The sequence below is a fragment of the Lissotriton helveticus genome, chromosome 11 (assembly GCF_964261635.1).
Source record: "Lissotriton helveticus chromosome 11, aLisHel1.1, whole genome shotgun sequence".
NCBI lineage: Eukaryota > Metazoa > Chordata > Amphibia > Caudata > Salamandridae > Lissotriton > Lissotriton helveticus.
Genome location: NC_136072.1, coordinates 1,037,127,637 through 1,037,152,095, shown reverse-complemented (window position 1 = coordinate 1,037,152,095; position 24,459 = coordinate 1,037,127,637). Strand labels below are relative to the sequence as shown.

Genomic DNA, 24,459 nt, shown 5'->3' with positions numbered 1-24,459 from the left:
TATTATACTGAGACTGAAAAGGATCCTCCCTGGCATGTTAGCCTGATGGACTGTGCCTGCATGCCAGACAAGCCCTCTCCTTTCTTGATGTTCCCCGCTGTTGTTGTGGGGTGTGCTGTAAAATATACCAACAAAAAATTTAATAAGTAATGGGTGTTCCATAAAAGAAGACAGTTCTTGGTTAGTTCCCTCATTTTTTATAGATTACTGTTCTATGAACAGTCGTCTCAGTTGTCTAAGATGAACCTGCACCAGAGTGTTGCTTGCATACCCCCCCATTTTCCTACCATCAAAATGCAGGCATCTTCTTCTCCACTGAAAAAGTCAAAGTTTGGTCAAGTTCCACCAACAACTTTTTTTTTTTACTCAACTTAAGTGCTCCAGGCATCTAGAGATTAATATTATTAGCATAGAAGCAGGATTTGTGTAATTTCCTGACTGTAAATACTTCTTACGACTTCGGATAATCTGGAAGTATGGCGGTTTCTCTTCCTTTGTACTTTTAGGGTAGAGCGTCAAATGTGTCATTATGTGGCCATTCATAAACATTCACAGCAGCTTTTTACACCCTTTTTGTGTATGAACCTAGAAATAAGTGTGCAAATTATGGGTGAAAAAGTCCTTAACATTAGCATATTTTCAATATATTTTCCTAGAGGTAGGGTTCAACTTTTGCCCGCACAGAAATATATTTTTCTCGCTCTACACAGAGCTTTAAAATATGAGCATTGTTCAGTGTAGGTCATACTCACAATTGAGCCAATCAGGCTGTGATAAAATCCCATGAGATATCTTCCAGGATCATTGCTGTCTACCGAGTTTGACCCTGTGTCCTGTGCTATCTGGTATTGGTAAATTCCATATGTCGAAGCTTAACAGAACAGTTTCTGCCCACTGGGGTACTCAAGATCAATATTCAAGCATTGGCCTCTGAAAAACTTGAGGAGAAGAAAAGTGAACATTTATTTATTTCCTATATTAGCAACACAACTGTGGCTGACTAGGGTTTCGCACTATAAATTTCAATGTTGGAAAGTCAGTATGACGTTGTGCACATTAGCATCCGGAGCTGGCCACAAAAAGCTCCACTGTCAAGACAGAAATCGAGTTTTATAGCAAAGGATAGTGCACCACAATTTAGAAGTCCTAACAAGCTGTTGTATTTTTGAAAAACAGTCCTTTATTATTTTCAATCTTTAAAAAGGCCTCAGCCAACGCGTTTCGTTCCCATACGAACTTCGTCAGGGCTGTAAAAGCACAAATAAAACCACTCAGTACATAGACATACAAAACATATTATAATCATATATATACACAAGTATATACAAAGTCATTACATAGACATAAAAATATTCGAATCTGAAGAACATGTGATATTACATTATGTTACAAAAAGAATCCATGTAATCATACCGGGATCAAAATCCCTGAAGAAAGAAGGGGGGGGAGGGAAAGGGGGGGTAAATAGCAATCATATTGTGATATCTCAAAATAGAAAGCTAAGGAGAGCTATCTTTAGATCAAAAAGAAGAAAGAAAGAGAAAGAAAGAAAATAAATAAGAAATCAAAAAGTAGAACAAAAAATAGAACAAAGTTAGGGGAAGGCGTGGGAGAAAAACTCAAAGAGTTGTCATCCCCTTTCTCTGGACATTTCTTGTTATAAGACCCAATCTATCAGTGGGCACGTTTAAAACATATTACTAGATCATTTTTGTTATATAACAAGATTACAATTACAAAAGAACATACAAAGGACAAATTGCAGTAAGAAAGGACCACACACTCACCTAAAGAGAAACTTGGTGACAAATAAGGCTACCAAGCGCAGTATATACGGCAAGAAACTTCCACGCCGTCAGAACGTCAAGATCTACATAAAGAGATGTGCAAGGGATCAATTCAGTAATATGTAACAAAACATCATACGGGACAATACAAAATGATATAGAACACAGGTCTACTAACATAAACCACACAATCTCCAAAATCCGATTTAGTCTTATGGTTTCAATCACCGATTAATATCAAGAATGTCTCACCTCCAAGTGTATAGATGAGACGTGTTATGAAAAGTTTCTAAACGCCAATAAGCGTCACCGGGCAGGAGACTTTATGATCCGGACACAAGAGGACCACACCGTAAAGAAATGTATCTATATAGAAAAATATATGTACGTTGATACATTTCAAATCTTAACCTACCTAAAAAGTTAGTCAAACACAATATTCCTAGAAGCCGAACACAAAAACGATCTCTAACTATCACCACGTAATTACTTGGTCAGTCTTTAAGAAACTGACATGGATAAGGGGAAACATGTAATTTGACCCCACATGCCATAATACTACTATAATAAAAAGCATGCTCACCAAAACAGATAGTAAATTGAGCCAAGTTCCAATGTTGTGCCAGTTGTGAGCCAGAGGAACTGCCAACACTGTCTTTGAAAACCGAAAAAAGGGGAAAAAAAGGGAAAAGAGGGCATTAACAATAAAACGCACCCCGGAATAGGTATAATGACCGCAAGGCCCATGGTTCAAAATTTGAATACGATATCAAATGGGCATTTTATTGTACAGATGAAATCTCAAACACACCTAGTTGGAATCGATGATCATCCCTCATCAATTTTAGGAATAGCCCATAAAAAACTGACAATAAATGGGGGTAGAAACTGGTGAGAGAAATAGACAAATATTAGCGTATTCTGTAGAACAAACGGGACGTCCAAATACTCAAAGTAAATCTAAAGAAAATGAGGGAGAACAGAAAATACCTGCAAATGTATACACTTGCCGTGGAAAAGGACATGTATAAAAACCTGAACCACTAATAATGATCTCCCCGAAAAGAAGGATCGTAATTTCTGTGGAAATAAGAAAACAGTCCAAATATCAGCCAGCTTAATTAAATGTGTATAGTACTTCACAGCAACATTATCTATATTTGTATAAAATGTAATTCTAAAAATAGGATACAATATATCCTGAGCATACGAGCGATGAATAAAATGTCACCCATCTGTTGAGGGCAAAGGTACAGGCCACGCCGATATTGCATTTAAGGGTGAATATATGTCACATAATTATTCCTCGAAGATCGTAGTTAGTGTCACGTAGCGATTTACTAAAGCAACACCCATGTGTCCCCTTTAACAAACCATCATTCATTAGAACGTAAGAGTATATCTTCCAACATCATAGAACAGAGTACATTTCGAAATATAGCGGAAGGGAAGCGGAAGTATAACCATCAATACCGTTTGCCATAATCTAGGAACTTTTGCGCTACTAGCGCAAAGCCCACACAGAGAAAATCAACAATAGCCGTCTTACCCGTAGGTACCAAGTCCGTGTCTCCAAACCCGTTTGTTTCAAACAACCCGCCATTGCCGTCACGCGGGTAGAAATAGGATAAAGTTACCCACAATTCACCCAAAAGAGGTCACATGGGTGTTATAGCGCCAAAAGTAAACAAAGAGCAATGAACGGGCACCATGTTTGAATGGGTATCAAGAAACACTCGTAAGAGCACAATAAAAATAAGAATACAAGAGAGCAGAAACAGCAAATAATATAAATTGTTGACAACATCACTCTGTTAACCTATAAAAATGAATACACAGAAAAAACGTGCGTAAAGAAAAACAGAAACTTGATTACATAAAAATTAATACCAAAAAATGTGTGCCGAGACCCGGGAATGAACCAGGAACCTTTAGATCTGTAGTCTAGCTCTCTCCCAACTGAGCTATTTCGGCCTGTTAATGACATCCAGAAAAATAAATAAATATATCAATTTCAAGCCACTAAGGTCAATTACATTTTAGGACTATCCAGACACCACCGATGTCTCGCAGGCTTGTCTCAAAATACTAAATAATAAAATAATGTGATTGATGTCCCGTTGAAAATTGGGATTAATATTTCAGTGAAAAAAGAGGAGAAGGGGAAAGGTGAAAAGAAACCAGAGAGAAAAGGAGAAAGAAAGACATAATAAAAGGAAGAAATTAAACGAGAAGCAACATGTATACCCAGACAACCATATATACGGACTATACATTTTAGGTGGAAATTGCTCGACATTGGCTCATTTATAGATTAGGTACTTGCAGCAAACTGGCACAAAGCCCAACACGTCAATTCTCCCCATTGCATAATAATTATTTACAATACAGAACATGATAGAAACATAAGTTATTACAATCATTGCGAAATCAGACATGAATTTTCAAAGGAAATCTAGTATAAATCTATGAGCTCCACATGTGGGGTCAGGCTTTCAAATACTCATTTAACATGCAAATTTCTCACTTTTCTAACCAAGAAAGAAGTGCATCTCCCCATCAGTGTTATGTCCCAGCTCAATTGCCCTAAGATTACATATCCACCTAGATTATTTATTTCCTGGTCATACCACTTCAACAGTGTCTTTACCAAGTCATGCACACACTCCTGCCTAAATGTTATGCAAGTCGTTTGTATCAGGAGGGTCTCTTGTACCCATCTTCTCTTGTTCTTTTGTAGTTTGAGATAAAGACAAGGGGCTTGCATGTGGTGTGAGATTTGATATTTTTTTTCTTTAAACAATCTCATCTGGTTATCTTCTGGATTAAAGAACAATAAATATGTATTTCTATAAACCTCACTTCTGAAGACTATGGCGTCAATACATTCTAAGTTATTTAAGATTGTTATGGGCAAGGATATGGAGCCATTCTAACTTGTTCCTACTGACAAGTCGATATTCTTCCAAGTGATATATTTTTTGGGTGAATTAGTTCTCAGATTTATATTATGCTTTCAAAGGGACGAAGATTGTTTCTGATCTGAACTTTTTCAAAAGCTCTGACATTCCATACAGAACTCCCAAGGATGATCCCCCAGTTATTTAGTGTAATATATCTGACCAAGCAGAAGATAATTCTGCTATACTTGTTAAAGTCTAGGTTGTACCCTCCCTACCCTAAGAGTTCTTAATAAATTGTCAAACTCATGAGTGTCTCAATGAAAGAAGACTTATCAGAATGGTAGATTGGCCCTGATGTAGGGTATTGCTTGAGCTGGTATTTAAAATGTATAAAATGAATCAAAACCTGGTTATTTTGTTAAATTTAAAAATCTTGCTTTTGAACACTAATGCATGGCTGTTGTTTCTGGCAGTTGATATCAAATAGTGCCTTGAAGTCTGCAGGGAAGGTGTCACACTTTACAAATACCCAGAAACAGAAATAGAAATGGCGAGCTATAAAATGTGTTTAAGGGATGAAATGGAGAGTTCTTCTGGAGTCCCATAAAAGAGCGCACAGAAGTTGTCCAGTTTGTAAAATGTGGTCAACATTACCAATATCAGATCTATTATTTGCTTGAGCTCAATTTCAAAATTGTGTACCAAGCTGCTTTCAATAGTACTTTGGCCTCCAAGAAATTCACTTATGCCCTGGGCTTGGCAGCTGTCTAATTAGAGCTCTTTCTCAAGATCAGGTAACTTCATGTTTCTAGTTAGCAAGCAAAATTCATTTTAGTAGATGGCTCTCTGTGCCACTTTCAAAGTTTCATTTGCTTTATTTTTTTATTTATTTATTTTTATTTTTATTTAATGCATTCTTATAAAGCGTGGACTTTACCCAAAGGTGTCAGAGCACTGTACAATAGAACCAGTTACGTTACAAACTGTTACAGGAATTGAACAAATAAAAATAGCAGGCCATAGAATCAAAGCGACGCAGGCATAAGGCACACAATCTCAAGCACAGCAAGCACAGACTGTACAAGCAAAAATATGAATATAAATGACAAATTTTACAATGATTAAAAAACTTCCTGGCGAAAAATAGCAGGCCATAGAATCAAAACAACGCAGGCAAACGGAACACAAAATCAAACGCAGCAAGCACAGGATGTACAAACAAAAATATAAATATATGTGACACATTTACAGTGACTAAAGAACTTCATGGCGGGGTCTGAGAAGGGGGGAATTAGTTCTGAAAGTGTCTTTGGAATAAAAGAGATTTGAGGTCCGCTTTGAAGATCTGGATGGATGTGATGGCACGGAGCGAAGGAGGAAGCGAGTTCCAGATTCTCACCGCATTACCTGAGAACGATTGTGCCATCAATTTTTACCTTTTGAAGGAGGGGAGCTCAAGAAGGAACTTTTCCGCATTCCGAGACGGTCTTGAGCCTCCAGACAATTTCAGTTTATTCGCCAGGTAGCGAGGGGAGGAAGAGTGCAAAGCTTTGTGGGTGATGCATGCCGTTTTGTAGATAGCTCTAGCCTCGATGGGAAGCCATCGGAGAGAAGACAGGATAGGAGTGATGTGGTCACTTCGTTTGGACCCTGAAATGAAGCGAGCTGCTGAATGGAGGACGGATTTTAGGGGAGAGGGGTGAGAAAATTACAATAGTCCAATCTAGAGAGAACTAACGATTGGACCAAGGTTTTTAGGTCATTCTCCAGAAAGAACCGACAACTTTATTTTAGATAAGTGGTTCTGCAAGCCACCTTTGCTCTAACTTTTTCTTTTCTAGAAAAAAGCTATGATATTGAAGAACAAAGATAACAATTTTGTCTTATTTATTTGAGAGGTGTTTGAGGTTGGTGGCCTTTTGCTGTTCCTTTTGAAGGGCAAAGATTGATGGGAATTCAATTCAGCTTTCCCGCCATTGGGACCAAGCAGTAACTCGAGTTTTGTCTTTCCTTCACTTCACTCCAGAGTTTTGGAGTCAAGACTCCAGCCTCCAGTGGGGCTCTTGTTTTCAAAGTCTATAAGCCCTCTGGCAGTATGGTATTCTGCAACAAGATATTCCTTTTGATATAACCTTTACTAGACCTAAAATGTAGAACACAAATAAGGGCAGTCAATTAGGACCCAGGCAGGGTCAGCACTAAGTTCCATTGGCACAGAGTCTTCACCTTAAGGCAATCCCTAATAGGAAAAAAAGCCTGAGGGTAGAGATATGGAGTGCTGGTACGAAGAGTCTGTGGGTTGCATGTTACATTCTGATGCTGCATGCTTAAGTGAATATTAATTTGTTAAACTGTCTGCTCTCAATAGCTGTGTGAACCTGCACACATGCTTACCACTCCTCACTCTATACACTATTTAGTTGCCAATTTCACATCAGCCTGTTCAATGAATGTTTCTTTTAATTTTAAGTACTTGGGGATTAGTATTTTTTTGAATTCTCAACTCTGAATTGAATACATAAACTCTCATTCTGTGCGTCTGATGTGTGCAGTTACATATATGAACGGTTTTGTATGTTAGCTAGATAGCATTCTCTTTACCACATCTTTCACACAACCGATTTACTGTGTAGTGGATTTGTGTTTTACAAAGTTCACAGTGTTCCTGACTTGGTAACCTTCGTAGGTAGCGCTTGCACCAGCACACTGCAATTTAATGAACCAATTATAATCATTCGGGGTCCAATTCTTTAAGTTCTGCAAGCAAAAGAAGGAAACCTTTTGTAGGTTAACACTTATGTTTGGAGAAAATTTCACCATTCTTAAGATTCAAGAAGAATGTCAGGAGCACTTCTGGAAATCTACAGCAGTGGTAGAGTTTGATGTGTTCTTTGAATCCTCACAGTTTGCAATACAGAACTTGTGTTAGGTGGTAAATACACACAATTACATTTTGTGGAATGGTGCATTAGCATCATTAGCAATTTACTTTTTGGTCATTAATCGACGTGGTTAAATTTTGTGGAATCATGCATTAGCACAATTAGCTATTTTCTTTTAATCTCTTCAAGATTTTTTTCTCTGTGGAGACACACCTTCCCCCACCTACCAATAAATGCGGGGGTGTTAGATGACCCTTCCCAGCTGGTAAATTAACGTATTAATGACTTTTACAGGAGCTTATTGGTAGTCTCTTTCAGATGGGAAACTACCTTCTAGAGGCAGGTGAATACCCACAAATGTGAAAGTTGTGTATACTTGAGTACTTCTAGTCTAGTCTGAAACGGCCCCTGCTCTTCCCAATTACCTTAATGTTTGTCACTGGAAAATCTGACACATGGATTTTACAGCACTGTAAGTGTACTTTATAATTGTACATTGTCACAAAACCAGATTTTGTGATTAAGGGGGATTTAAGATCACATATTGTTTTTTTGTGCATAAAAGTATGAGATCTGCCCCACGGCGAGAAAAGGCATGAAGCATGTAAATATAGACATAGAAGCATAAAGAGTATTGCCCATCTTTAACGAGAGAAGCATCTATCATTACTTATTCTGCATATCTGAAAACATTTCTGCAACAGTTTCTTTTCACCTTTTGCTTGCCCCACATTGGTGAAAAAACTGTCTCAAGCACCATTTCGTAGACCGTGATGCAGTTCTAATGGCCGGTCTTCTAAATGTGTGTCACTACCACTCAGCATTACTGTCCTCTCTAGCTCTTGAACTAGGCACTTACCAGATAAAGTATTAATACAGTAGCTTCACGTTAACCCTAATTGAGGGGTTTGAATTATTCAGTGTATGTAAGTAGTGGTATTTATATAGGTGAAAGACCAGAACACTGTACATTGTTGGGAGACGATCTACAAGAGGTGAGTCAAGAGGGTATAACACAAATATATTTCACTTGTTATATTTCACATTTTATGACAACATTAAGCATTAAGATATGTGCTGTCAATACTAATCTTCTGAAAACCATCAACAATCACAGTCCTAGCCGTAATGGATCTGGAACACCCTCAAGGCTTTTCCACAGAAGGGAGAACCAATCTTAGAGTGATATATACTTAAAAAAAATATCTATTGGATTTCAGGATACTTCCAGCAGCGTGCCAATGGGCCCACCCTGCATAACAGGAGATTTACAAAAAAGAATGCAGACATTTTACTTTTTTGTTAAACAATTCCCCATCCCTCCCCCAACCCATCCCAGATCAACAGGCAGAGCATATGTAACATGACCACCCTTATGCAATATAGTGCAGCCTCCAGTAGCTCAATAGGTCTTACATCTAAATCATTCAGCAAATAAAACCAATTAATACTAAGCAATTATAGCAAGTATGGGGTTTCCAACAGGTATGTGGTCAGAGGCGCCCAAAAATCTTTAGGCCTGGTAGTTGCGTCCTCGGCATATATATCTTCATTTGTTCTTTGCAGTGCACAAGATCTCGAACCCACTTCATTAATGTAGGGCCCGACTTGGCACCCCAATGCATTGCGACAGCACGTTTAGCAAACAGAGTAGATATGGCAACAATACGTCTATTGCATGGTTTAATCTTTTTTACCAGCCCGAGCAGACACAGTTCGGGTGTACATTCAATCCATTCAAGTGTCATTTCAGTGAGCACCTTTACAACATGCTGCCAAAAATCTAATATAACAGCACATTCCATTCCCATGCCAGGTGCATTAAGTTAGCCCCATCCTGCCCATTCCATCTCGCATCCTCCCTAATTCCAAATTTCAACAGCTGCGCAGGGGTGTAATACAACTGATGCAGGTACTTAAAATGTATAACGCGAAGATTACAATGGGCAGTCAGGCACCCCACCACTTTGCAGCAGGACTCCCAGCTTTCCCATGTCAAGTGGACCTCAAGCTCTTCATTCCATTTATCGAATGAGGAGGAGTCCGACCAGTCATTTTCCCTTTGGGAAGCTTTATATAATCTGGTGATCAGCCCTCTACTTTCCCTTCCCGTTAAAATCGCCTGTAGTGCTTTCAGAACCTTGGGCACTGTAGGGAACTCAGGGTATAAGGTCCGCACTTCCAAGCGCGGTCTGGTGTTTGTGAACCCGAGCATTACATTGTACCATTGACTGGCCTGAAAATCAGCCAGTGACAAAAAGGACCCGTTCAAATACATGTCGCCAAGTTTGGTAACCCCTGCATTTTGTAGAACAGTTAGGGCCCCGCGCTCCTGCGCCACAGAGATACCAAGGTGTGCAGCAATCGGCATGTCTGGTGCATATATATTTTCTCTCCGTGCACGCTTGGCAAGGGTCTTCCATGCCCAAACAGTACACCTGAGCGGATTAATCTCCTTCCTGGTGCTTCCCTCACTACCTAGCAGGATCATAGCAGTTAACAGGGTTGGGTGTGCAGTATCCCCCTCCAAGCTATGTGTGGCAGATATCTCTGAAGGAAATGTCAATAGTGTGCAAATTGTGCTTGAGCGCACATATAATACAAACGCAAGTCAGGTGCTTAAATCCCACCGCGCTCAAATGGCAGTGGTAGAGTATTCCAGCTGCATTTAGGCTGCTTTCCAGCACACACCAACGACAGCAGGCAGGACTGCAATGTTTTAAAAAGTGCCACATTCAGCTTTATTGGAATATTCACAAAAAAGTAGAGGAGTTTGGGCAAAATAGTCATCTTTACTACAGCAATCCTATCTGAAAGTGGCAGGCGAGTCCAGCAAGAGACGTGCGCAGTGATTTTAGTAATGACACGGCCAAAATTCGTGCTTAGAACCGTGTCAGGGTCCTTATGCACCCAGATCCCCAAGGCCTTCACCGGGTCAGATGACCAGGAGAGCGGGAATCCCAAGGCTGTCTCCTGAGTACAGACCGTCAGTGGGAACATCGTGGACTTTGCCCAAGATATTCCCACCCAAGTGTCTCTCAAACAAAACATATTCACGCAGCAGGGATGGCAGATATGCGACCGGCTCACGGACGTATAACATCATATCATCCGCATACAAAGAGATAGCCAGATTACCCACACTTCAAACTGTAAGAGAGAGTATTTTATTGTAAAAACAATAGTTTGTTATTGTGCAGATATTTTGCTGGTTTACTTACAAAGTCAATGGCTGACAGAAGAGAAGAGAAGACTGTGCTACCTTCCTCCGATCTAAGATTTGACATTTCATATAAATGAAAGTCTTGAAACCTTATGATATGTCCTGGTGTGTACAAAGAGGAATATTTTGAAAGAAGGAGAGGTAGTGCGCATTTCTTTACAGATTTGATATATTTATAACCACCTGCCCTACTCAATTACTTTGAAAATTGTCTGAGAAAGCAATGCCATACTTTATTCAGAGCATTGTAAGGGTTATGTATGGTTAATTATAGTTATGTTGAACTTTACACAGGAATGTGTTATTGGGTCTGGCATTAGCAAACACCTTTTGATTTTATTAACATTATATGCATAATATACTTACTTATAGAACCTCTCAGTCATGCCTTTTAATCCATTGGTCTGTCATTGAATATTTAGCATTTTTTCTTCACCCATTACACCATATAGAATAGAGGAATGGGTAATCCTATTTCAGCCACTGGCTAACGTCAGTGTGAGTGATGGCATTCTGCCCTTTCACAAACACAAAATAGTTCCCTTTACTCCCTGGGACTACTTGGCAATGGGTGCTTTTTAAGGCCAGAAAATATTGCTGCTTTAAGCTACTGTTTTTTTAGATTGGCGAGGCCCAGCAGCTTCCCCAATAATAAAGTATTTGAAGCACCATGTCAAAACAAAACAAGCATTGACAAAGTCAAAAGGCTGTAGCCAATGTGAGATATTTTTAGTTTTGATGTTGACTTTTGTGCCGTCATTCATTTCAGGTATGTTAGCAAAACCCCCTTTGAGGAGTGCCTATGAAATTCCATTGCTAATTTTTGCACTCATTTAGATCAGATTGATGACGAATTTTGCTAAATTGAGAATATTTGTTAGACCAGGTATAGGTATTTTACGTATGTTATTAGTGAATACCTTTTGATTTGACCTAAAAACAAAGGCTAAAGTGGAGTTACATGTAGGTCTCCTAATGAGAAAACAAGTTATACTTATGTCAGTTACGTACAGCTGGTGAATTTCAGTGTTTTGTTTTTCTTTTTAATTATTTTTAAAATTATTTGAGACCTTTGTATAACTTCACTTTAACCTTTGATTTTTTCAGTGAATTTTAAAGATCTTTTTAGCGTAAGGTTAACTCTTGCTTCCTTACTTACTTTGGCTGTGCGCAGTGAGGGGAAGGGTCGCAGGGCCTGGGTACACCAAACTCCCTGCGGACCGCTAAACCCCAGGAGCAGCCAAATATCCACACACCCCCACCCCTGACACCCCCCTCTTTAAAAAAACATTTTTTGTAGTCATGCAGGAATTTGGTGAGAGCACAGTGTTTTTGTTGGCCCAGGCAGAGGACCTCTTGGACTACTCCCCTTCCCAACAAGGGCTAGTAGGTGAGGGTATCTCTACCCTACCCAATCATATGGTTTTTCATTTTATTTTTCAGGACTCAGGGACTGAGTCTCCAAGCCCTGTAATGACAACCGCAGCATTTTTCTTCATGTTGCAATTACATTGCTCGGTCCTGGGGGACCAGCCAATCAGAATTATTTTTTTGTCATTTTATTCCCGCGGGACTCATGTGGCAACAGTTATAGCTATTTTTTAAATCGTAATTCTTTAAAAAAAAATGCAAAACTGTACTTTGGCATCACAGAGAGCCCTTGGAATTTTGTACTATAACCATAATCTCATTTTATCAAACTGGGGTATAGATGCCTCTTAAGAATCACAAAATACAGTGAAACACTATACTAAGCTTCTTGTTGGCCAGATGGTATGCTGTTAATACTAGAACCTGTAAGTTAAAAACGTTAAACAGTGCAATATTTACAGTATTTGAAAACAGTTGTCAGGTTTTTAACTAAACTTGTAAGTGCCGAAGTAAAGTCCATTGTATTAGTAAGGAGTTTCTGGAATAGCTTTCTGTAAAGTAAAGAGTCAGTCACAGCTTCTTAACACTTCTTCGTTATGTTAGAGTTGCTATGTTATAGCACTGTTGCTCTTAGTATTACTTCGCAGCTCTTTCATAGTTCAAGTACTTTCAATCTTGGTCTCAATGAAGTGATTTCTGGCTGTGTGATGCTTCAAGCTAGGCTTTGTCTGCTAATAGTTTTCCTATTAATAAAAGTGTTATTAGCTATAGTCTTTATACATTGTAATAGTTGTTCACAACAGTTCCATAGGAGGTTAGCAAACAGTCGTGATGTATTCCCCTACCTAGATGGACTTTAACTGTGGACCAAGTCAAATTTCCTGGAACACTTAATGGCTAAGCTTTTAATCCTCATTCAGGGCTGTCTCAGTGTACAATGAAAGGATTCAGTTCTCTGATCCCGCCAAGGGCTCCTGGGGGTGAAAATGGTTCATTGTGATATTATTTTTCTTGATACTTCTTGGCTTTTAATTTATTAAGTGTATTCGCTTAGAAAGTCAGTACCTCATGTACTGCGTAAATGGTCTTCTTCGTTATGTATTAGCAAGATTCATGTTAGTTTGTATGGTCATTGGAAATATTTTTCCTTTTAAAACTGTATTTCAGGCTTGGGCCATTTTAATGGATCAAATGTTAAATACCTTTCAAAAACCACCCCACTAACGTTGTCTTTACAGCGTACTTAATCGAAAGACATAAAGTTAACAGCTTTTATTACTTACTACATCCAGAAGGATTGTCCTCATTCATGGTGGTTAATGGTAGTGTTTCCAGATATTGTTGCATAGTATTCGCCGTTAAACTATATTAAGGAGGGGGCAAAAATGTAAAAACTGATCAACTTTTACTGATGGTTCTATTCTGAGGAGCTCAATCTGAGTGATGCACCAATTTGGTGCAGTAATACGAAACCAACAGTTTGCAACACCCTGGGGTTCAATATTTGGTGCACAAATACGGCGCCATTTCAACTTCCTTACATCCGAATGGGGGTACTAAGCTACCTATGCATGTTTTCAACCGCTGCAAGGCTGGCGAGATCAGAATTTACAATGTTTCCTACCGTTGCTCCACTTTTGTTTCTGCCACAAATCTTGCTGGTAAGCAGCCCTGGGGTGGGCAGTTAGCATGCAAATTATAAACCCGATTGGGAGGCAATCTTCCATTTGTGCCTGATCAAGATTTGCACAGGGCTTAGAAGGAGCCCTTTACTGTGTATATATCCATTGCAATCAGTGCATTTTGACATCGCCATCGTTTCTCTTTGTGCTTTAATCTTATAAGCCCGCTGTTTGCTGTAAACTGGCGGTTTGTTTGCCTTGACCCATTGTGAGAATGACATTTTGTTTCTATTTTAATTCTATTGTTCTTTTCCATGGTTTGCAGTATTTGGTCAATTGATAGATTTAAAGGACCATTGTAAAACCACATAAAAGATATAGACGCGTTGTACTTTGGGTGCTATTTGTAACAAAAAGAAATTCTGCCCACGCTTAAAAGGGTTAATATTTTCAGATATCTCTGCGGTCCACATTTACAATTTTACATATCCTCATTTGCAAGGAACACAGATGATCTATGTAATTCTGTTTGAGTAGATGTGTCTGAAGTCTTTTGCGCCACGAGATATGTTGGTTCCGTGGATCTCACAAGAGAGCCCTAGATCCATTACCATTAATAATGTTTGCCACGTCTATGTCTCATTGCATCATTGCTATAACTGTACCCATATGACCATCAGAAACCAGCTTTCAGGAAGGTGTCTCTGCTACAACAGAAATAGAAACATACAAGAAATGTATGAATATGAGCTGGGAGTTCTTGTGTATTCAAAATGATTTTTAGGACCCTAACATGGCTTCAGAGACTAACAAGGTCGCAGGGTGGCAAACAGGATGAGAAAGAACTTGTATAAGAGATGCATCCTGCTGTATCACTTTAAACCCCACACGATTGTACAAAGGCACATCGAAATTTAAATTGAACATCCTTACAGTAGTAATAATTTGTGAGCACAAAAATGTATCTTGCATCACAGGCAGCCCCTCTGACAGGGGTCCACTTACTGTGAAAATCCACTTCCCATCCCTGGGATTCTCAATGCCCCTATACCCAGGGTCATCAAGGGAAGTGTTTCTATTCTGTAGCTCAAGGTCGTCACCCAAAAGCATGGACATCTCATGTAGCCATGTGCATCTCAGATTCTGCATGGGTATGTTTTTTTCCATTATTGTGGTGTATCTGACTGAATGGCACATAGCACAGCAAACAAATTTGCCATCTGCTGGCTTCCGTGGCACAAGGGGAAATCTTGTCTTGAATAGAGCAGTTTGCTTTTCCAAATGTGCGTGTCTCAAACACAGCCATTACTTTCATGTCTAACTCACTAAAATACTTGTGAGAATACTGATGCCCCTACCTCCTTCTCATTGATAATCCCCTCGTTGGAAAATGAGTTTCCACCTTTGGTGATATCAGTGGACTTCTGGGGTTGGAACATAGCAGTGTTGTGACATTCTCATTTCAGATTAGCATTAACTTGTTTCAGGTGATTCAGTCTGTGGTTCCCCGATAAATCATTCATGTATTTGTGGCAAAGCATTGTTCATCTAATGACTTACCCGGCTCATTGAAGTATTCACTATGTACTCCAGAAGTGCTCTTCTTTTCCGTGATCTTTGGTAGTAGATATTTCATTGGAGTGTAGTGCAGAATTGGACGTGCCATCAGCATCAAATCTCTACATAGGATCTTGTTGGGGCCGGCTCTTCTCACACATGTTTAACTGATTTGATGTCAATTCATGGCCAATTTCATGACTATTCTTTTCAGAGATTCTCTGACAAAATGCCTTGTTGTTTGTCAGAGGATCTTTTTAGTATTTGATGGGGTGCAGTCTTTGCCTGCTACATTTATCCGATCAGGGCCGTGCATTGGTGGACAACAGTAGCATGTCCTGTCCTATAGTCTGAGGGCAGTAATTGATCTGGAAGCATTGGTTCAAGCCAGGTCAGTGAAGAGGATGATGATGAAGGCATCCCCCTTATGGGTGCAGTGTACTTCCTTTGTGCATGTGCTGCAGGGGAGGCCTGCCATTGGCCGCTTTTTGCACCAAGACAGTATCAGTGATGCGTCCTGTCTGGCTTTGCTGATAACCATGCTTCGTTCTTCCAGCATGTTATTTTGTCAAACTGCAATCGGGTGACCAATGTAGACAGCATGTTGATTATGAAGATGTTTACAGCTCCGTTGCAGTTATAGGAATGCTGCACGGCTGTGGTTTGGTAAATTGTCCTGTATCTATCCTTAACTGGCACTAGATAGCTAGCTTCCTGTTGGGTATGCTTCACTGACATTTCCAGTGAATACGCATCCCATGGATTTTTGTTTGAAGTTTAACTAACTTATCCTTTTGCTTGAGAGTGTAATTATTTTTATCCATTGTAAATTATAATTGCGGATCTATATTTGGTGTGATTATTGGACCTGCTGATTGTGAAGGGTGACGTAGTATTGTTCCCTTGGTTTTGGATTTAAGTCACAGTGGTACATCTTCACCCGTGTTTGGTTTGATGATGGCAGAGCATTTGGTTAATGTATTGCAATATTGAAATTCTACTAGTGGTGTTTCTGGGCTGGTGTTCCTCACACAGTTCACTTTGTTCCACATAATACAGGTGTGTTGACGTCATCTGTAGCAGTATGGTGGGGTCCCCATGTTTGATGAACGTCCACTTTTCAGGTTTCAAGAATTGCTGATGCAAACTTGGTTTGTTGAAGTGTTTTCCTGTACTTCAGAATATCCTTTAAAACGTAATTAATAGTAAAGTTTCTGAGTAAGATCATTAGGTATTTTACCCCTTTTTTTATCGCTCTACATCACAACACTAGAAGGAAAAGTGTCAAAATGCAACACTCTTTCTGAGGGAATGTTTGGCTATGCAGTCCTTCAAACTGATGTGGTCCGAAATAAATTTATGAAACGTATCGTTCTCTTATATCAAAAAGTGCAAGATCATTGTTTAGGGTCAAAAAAAGGTCTGACTCTGAAGTCACAGGTAGGAAGACATCACTCTTGACCGTATTGCCCTTCATATGCTCTCTTTTTGTTTAAAGATCAGCATATTTACAAAGTGGTTTTAAATTAAGGAGTTTCCAAGCTTCATTCGTTTTTTCTAGAGATGGGCTTGTCCAGTTTCCAAATACTGCAAACTAGGGAGATGTTCAGAATGACTAATAAATATTGAAATAATTTCCATCGATTATCATTATATGTGAATTTGCCTCATATATTTTCATTATGGCTAACCTGAAAACCTGACTTAATTTTGCTCTTCATTGGATCAACAAGCCCACCCCTAGTTAAGCCCCTCCATTCTTCTGTAACTCAAGTATAACAATGCTCCCTACACATCCACAGTTAACATTACTGTTTGGCCTCATTAAGTCACCCCATTAAAGTCCTGCAACATTTGTAGTGGAAAGTGTGGAGAAGTGTGGCTCAATGGTTAGAGCGGCAGACCCTGATGCAAAGTTCTGGCCCGGGACCAGGGTTCAATTCCTGCCTCGGCGGGTCTTGGGCTCAATTTCCTCGGACCTGATAATTCTCGCCTCGGTGCCTATTCTAATCATGGGTCCCACTCTGCAACTCTGGGCAATAGCTTGCTTAATCTCCACAACGGCCCCAAAAGTGCTAGGATGCCTGGCTGCACCTTGGGGGTGCCCAGGAGTGGACATTTCACAGGGAAAAGCCAGGAAGGGTTCCACAGCGGTGTTCGTACAAGTGCCGGAGAGACCCCATGTGGGGTGATTTGGGCGCTATACAAGTACAACAACATTTACAAAGTAACCGCAAGGGCTCAAGACACATTCTTGAATATCATACCTATTTGGATATCAAGAGTACTTTACTTATGGTGCATGAAGCCGTTGAGAGAATGCCTCAGAGATATGTAAGAAAAAGTTAGGGCTAGATTGTGTAACACAGTAGTGTCAACTGGTGGACAGGTCAGACGGAAGAGCAGGGAATTATGAAGCAGTGCTGCTGTCTTGCTTTTAGGGTTGTTCGAATATCAAAAATCACCTGGAAGTGAATCTGGTTTTACCAACAGGGACAATTTTTATATCGGAGCTGTAGTCATGGAGCCAGACCTAAACAAAGCCTTCCTATAGTCAGTCTTCTGCAGATCTAACTAAATGACTCCAGGCTCACCTAAGGTAATTGTGATTACATTTATGAAGTGCTTCATATCCCATTGGGGTTCGCTGAAGGGCATTATCGCACAAGTAGTATGCTACACTGTGGAGTGGTGTAGATTTTGTGAATTGTGCTGTGCTTAATTTGTAAAAGATTAAGTATTGGGGCACAAAAGTTTGAGGTCGTGGTGACGAATACCAAGGCTCCGTAATCTTGACTCTATCTAATGTCTCTATAATGCACCACCCTACTCTCTCTATGTGTTATCTCACTCTCACTGGTGTTTTTTTCATTCCTGCTTTCTCCCTTTGTCATTGTTTTCCTTCCTTCTTTTCCCCTTTTGTGTTTTTCTCTCCCTTGCTCTGATCAAAGTTTGTTGAGGAAAAATAATTGCCCATCCCCAAAAATGAGCGTTGATTGGGCTCTTCTGCATCTATTTGCTAAAGATAAGCACTGGTAGTTGCCTATTCATAAATGAAGGACGAAGTGTCTGTCTTTGTGATTCTATACAGACCATGTAACAAACAACACCACCTAGCTAGTCACTTACAAAAGAAGACCCTCTGCACAATGCTGACGACTTTTTCCGGAGGGTCGTAGCATAAGTCCTTATAAACTTTTTTAGTCTTAGTTTTCCCCTCTGCCCACTAGATATGTACATTATTCTATGCTGAGTACTCTATGCTAGGACAACCCCAATAAACCTTTATTGAACGAATATGTTTTACCCAAATTGTAATTTCCAGATTTTTTTCAAATTTTTTTCAGATATTTGCAATATTTGACTGGTGCAGATGTTATTTTCTATTTTTAAATAAATAGAGATTCTCTTTGGTGTGGTGGGAGGTAGTGACGAACTCTTCCTTTTGGTCCTGACTCTGCTCTTTCTGAGAAATTGTCATTTCTCATCGTTGCCCATGTACCTCGTTCTTTCATGTCCATATTACTCATCACACATCCTCATGAATGCTAATTAGATTCTCCCAGCCTTTCCACAAATTAATGGCACTTTTTTTTTTATTTCTGTTAGATCTTTTCCAATCTTCAGGTGGGCAATTATCGTCTAATGATATTTTATCTTTGCATTCATTCAGCGTTGGCAAGTTAGCCTTCCCTTCCGTATGCAATATTCATCTAGCCCTTATAGGTTTTTACCCCAAACACCATAAAGCTAGGGAAAACCTGGCTCTATCCCCAAACCTTTGTTTTTCAAGCAATGTTATATGCTGCATAAATAAGAGATGTATCCACCTCATTGGTGAAATTGGGCTGTGCAGAACTTTGTAAGAAGGCTATCGCTTAAGGGATTTGTTTATTCTAGGTTCTTAGGAAGACTTCAATCCGGCAAACTGTTTTCATATGTTACAATATTTTACTCATGTAGGCTCAAGGTGGATAATGATAACAACTATAATGGTAAGTGTTAAGGACCTTTGGAAAGTAGTTAATGTCTTCTATGGAAGGCGTTAAGTGATGTTAATTCTTTGCCGCACAGTTATGGTCCACAGCTGAAGGTCAGAGCGCATAATGAGTGGAAGAGTCATTAACAGCTAGTAATGTCTATCAACATATGGGCAATAAGGCCATTTGAGTCCACCCCCTTATTCAAACCCAAAACAGGTAGCAAAACTCCCTGCTGTCTGTGTCGTTTTTGCCATTTGCCTGCCACTGAACCTAGAATGCTGTCAGTCGTCCAACAGTGATTAGTGCCAGCCTTCTGGTTGGCCTTGCTAAAATGGCACTCTGCTTAGGGTGACAATACATTTGTATTATTTATGGCAGTTTCTTGCTGTATAGCCTAAAATACTTGTGCTGTTAAGTACTGGGCAAAATCCGCCAATTTTCCAAGAAAGAGTAGGACTATCAAATGGTGGGTCTCTTTTAGGTAAGATAGGTTTCTTGTTTAGGCAACAATATGAGGAAACAATCCTATGAATTGCCTGAAAAGGTCGTTGCCGCAAAGTAGGCATAAATAGAATAGTTGAGAAAACCTGTTTTAAGATCTGGCTTAGAGGCAGATTTAGCTGTTTCGTCAGCCTCTTTAAAAAAAAAAAAAAACTAAATAAAATACATAGATATAAATACACAGATAGGGACTTTGGGACAGCCCTCTTCATCCGTTTGTCTTTACATCTGTTATTTACATTTTGCTTCTGCCACAACTACATTTAGCATGGGTCTGTGGGTCAGTCGAAGCCAGCAATTGACTCTCTTGACTGTTAGTGGTGAATTTCCCTTGATCACATATGCACACCTGTCTTAACGAAATTGTACTTCTGTGATTGGGCTGGTTGACCAGTATTTTACCAATGCTTTTTTCTTTCCATTCTTTATCCTTTTTTATTGTTCTTCAGTCATCTTTGTGTGTTTTTACTATGTCTTCACTGTACAGTAGTTAAAAGTCAATGAATGAGATTTTTTATTTGTGCCATCAAGAATCATATTTGTCTATGATGTGCATTAATACTTAACAGTTTATATACCTGTTCTAAGTATACCTACCTACTAGGAAGCAGTCAAACTGATATATTAAAATTATGGGTGATGGTTAATTCATGTTTTTATTTGGAGGTTTTGTTGCAAGCATATAGTTACCACATTTAGGCTTCAGCATGTTTTATTATATTTTTCTTTTTGTGCTATATGCGTGCAGTATTTTTAAGAAACTTGACCATCACATCAGCTTTCTAAGGCCAGACCTTTGCCACTGCGTGTTTCTTAATATCTCTTTACCAATAAATCTGAAAACTGATTTGATGGTGGCTAGGGGTTGTGAAAGAGAAATAAATAATATATTCAAAGGATCGACAACGTGTTCCAGTTGGATTAGTGATGATTTTAAAGGTCGAGGTTGCATAGGTTAACTTTTAAGCGTAACTTATGCATTTGACGGTTGGGGAAAATACTTCTCTTTTTACATTGTTGGGGTTAGTGGTTTGATTTATTAATGCTTCAAAACTGTTCCGGATCTACCACTGTGAGTAGTTAACATGTGCATTAGTTCAGTATAAACCCAAAACTGTGTTGTGTCACTTTGGGTGTTAGTTTGATGATACATCTAGGCCTGTACTCAAAATATTGTCAAAGTAGACGTGTAGATTGCTTAAAAAATTTTTCCCAACCTTTCGTGATATACTATTCGGGTTAACTTGCGCATTAGTAGGGGATGAGTCTGAATCTGTTCTGGAGGCACTGTCCATCTTAATTTAGCAATGCTACAAAGCTCTTCGGGATGCACAGTGTGGAATGTGATTGTATTTAGTTGGTCGCTAATCTTCTGGAGATCTGCCTAGACAATATATCTTGGACTTCTTCAGCACTTCTTCCAACAGCTGCGGCATATCCAGAACAATGCAACTAGATTAGTTCTAGAATTTGGCAGAAAATAACTATTCCCCAGTCATCTAGTCTCCTTGCATTGAACTTTTAAAAGAAGGTTACCTTGAGAAGCCTTTGCGTTTGTCACCGGGCCCTTCATAATGATGGCCTCATCTTTCTGCATAAGCACATCATCAGATATTCTCCCACCTGCTATTGCTCCTCTCAACAACACTTGCATTGTCTGCCTTCCGGATCCGTTGCGTGAGCGTCGGTGGTCAACCTTTCCCCTGTAATACTGCTGGGATGTGGAACCCTCTTCTGTTACCCTACAAACACTTGTCTTTTCATAGAGCTCTAAAAACTTGACTGTTCAACACCAGCATCTAAACGGGCGCTTCTGTCTCATCTTCATCAGCGCTGGGATACCTTTCAGTGTTGCGGCACAAGCTCATTTCGTTCATTCAACCATTCAACCATTTTTTTTAATCATGATTCACAAGATCTTGTATCACACTAAACATACAACATTGTTTTCTGCTGTGGGACTCGGTCTTTTTCCACTGTCTTCCACTCTTCAGTGTTCCTCAGATGCCATTAAAGGATTTTTGGGGCCCCGGACAGAAAAAGAATGTGGGAGACCCCTCTAATTTGCATCCAATGCAACACATTCAGAGCTGTTTGCATCTCAATAGATGACGCTGCTCTTGAAGCAGCTTTGTGCAGATTCCTCGTGGGCTGCAGCCCCTCCCTCTCAGTCACCTACAAGCACCTCTTTGCAGCTGATAAAGGGCTGAAGGTGTAAGAGATGCTTATCATCTGAGTGAGCCAAACTGCGGTGTATTAAGTTTATCATTATGCCTGTGTATGGGCCGTAGGGCTGGAGGTCCGATTGCAGGGCAAGCCTGCAGCTCATATATCGTTGCAACTGGTACTATAAGGAGGGGGGTCCCCTTCTCCTAGGACTCGCCGGGCTACATCTTGGCTGTGAGGCCTGGGGGTAGAGGATCTCTCCCGTGGGCCCAATTTCAACATGACACATTTTTCTTAATTGGATTGGCAGGGGACACAAGAGGACCGGTGTGCCATGGCCTGGCTGTGTTACACTTGTGTGGGGCCCTGGTTTTTCCTGCGTGTTGCACTTGTGCAGGGCCCTGAGTTTCCTGAATGTGGGGCCCTGGGGCGTTGTACATGTCTATACATGTCTAGCCAGTCAAACAGAAGAGATTCCCTTGAACATCTAATAAAGTATAGCTAAAGCAAAGCTTAAGTCATCACAATAAAATCAATTGTATTACAACCAACAAATATAGAGTATATATCATTTATTAAACATAAAAGGTTAAAACCAATTGGTTTCTTTACTAAACATGTATAGGTTCCTAGGTAATTGGTATACATGTCTAGCGCCAGCCCTGGTTTTCCTTCCTTCATGGGTGAAAAGTAGAAATAGACGGAACTCGCAGAGTTTCACTCCATGGAATACCCCAGGGTTAAAAAAAACTCTACAAGATTCCCTGTGGTTTCGCGCGTGGGTTGAATTCGGCACGTCGGCCAGCTCGCGCTCATATTTAGCGCCGGGAGCTTGTTCGGCGCTGTAAAATCAATGCAAATGGAACTATGCAGCGCACCAGAGGGTGCCGCTTCTTTCTGCCGCTCGAGTAGGTTTTCTACTTGATCAGCAGCTTTCTCAACATGAACGGTCGTGACCTGCCGCATTAAGAAATCTTACCAGTCGGTGTTCCAGCGCCCGAAAATCACACTGGGATGCCTATTCTCGCTCGCCGACTTACCGTTTGCGAGCTGCGCGCAAGAAAGAACTCCGCCACACAGAGGTTGGCTGAGTTTTGCCATAACTCCGTGTTCCAAGTGGAACACAGAGTGGATAAAACTCTGCAAACTCCATCGGCGAAGTGAAATTATTCGCCCATCTTCAGTGAAAGGGCGTCTGCGCTGGCAGGCAAGCATCCTGTTAGCACACAATTCTCATCTTCCCATTGTACGTCATGGCCAAGGCTTACGAAATGAGTGAACATAGAGCTTTCTGAGCTGTCACTGGTTGTTGTTAGCCAACCATGTCACTCACCAGAACAAAATGTGATATAACACAACTTTGTTGGATGCATTGCGTGTGAAATTATAATAGTTGATAAATATTAAAAATAAGGCACACTGAAGGTACAGTTAAACTAAACTGTTCCAACTACATCTTTATAGTTAACCATTTATTTATCCTTCTCTACCCCTCTCTCTGTTTCGCCTACTCCTCTCTCAAGTTCTATCTCTCTTTTTCTTGTTCTATCTAACTTTCTCGCTTTGCCCGTCTTACCTCATTCTTGCTCCTTCTGTTCTTTTCTCTTTACATCGCTGGCCCTGCTTCTTTCTCAAACTCACACTTTCCCTGTGTCTAGTACTTCCTCTCGTTCTGTCTCTCTCTTCTGTCTTGTCTTTCCCTTACTCTTACTCTTTCTCTGTCTCAGTTTCTATTCCTTTCTTTGTCTCCTCCTCTATCTCTTGTACTCTCTGCCTTTCTTTCCTTCTCTTCATCTTAATCTATCTCTTACTGTCTCTCTCGCCCTCTTGACCGCTCTTTCTCTTTTCTCCTACCAATTTCTAACTCCCCCCTCTCTTGCTCATTCTCTCGCTCTCTCTCTTTCTCTCTCTCTCTCTCGTGACTTCTGCTCAGTCTCACCCTTAATCAGTTTATAATCGACCTCAGACATAAAAGCACACTAGCAAGTTCAGGACTTCCACGTACAGAGCCTAAGTGCGAACCCAAAGCACAAGTATTTTTTAGCAATTCTGATACTGCTCACTAGAACACTTTTTTAATGAAACCAGTCAATGTTTTGTTTTGTGAATGGTAACGCAGAAATCGACTGTTTTGATGACTTGCAGTGCACAAATGCTACCCTGAGGTTTGAAACTGCAAGCTTTCGTTGGAAATGTTAAGGTTTTCCACTAAGGTAAAGATTCTATAAAAGGTGCCCAGGGGTGTCATGCCTCAGGACCGCAGCAGTTGTGGTACCGCTTTTAGGTATGCACAATGATGCTAAAACTGGGGGAAGCAGCTATGTGATGGGCTGATTGATTGTTCCTTAGGCCTGTTGCCCACACTTACAGTCCTTCCAGTGACCGCAGGTATACGAGGGGCCCCTGACTGTTCATTTCTTAGCCTGTGGTACACAGTGGAAGCCTTGAAGCGGCAGCATATGTA

General features: G+C 40.1%; 1 protein-coding gene and 1 non-coding gene across 3 annotated transcripts in view; one reads left to right on the top strand and one right to left on the bottom strand.

Annotated features, from left to right (window-relative positions):
* Positions 1–24,459, top strand: part of CUX2 (cut like homeobox 2) — an 854,685-nt gene that overhangs the window by 28,998 nt on the left and 801,228 nt on the right. The gene's annotated exons all lie outside the window — the stretch shown is intronic.
* On the bottom strand, positions 3,689–3,761 carry TRNAC-ACA (transfer RNA cysteine (anticodon ACA)). Its single transcript has one exon. It is a non-coding gene; the product is annotated as a tRNA-Cys (tRNA).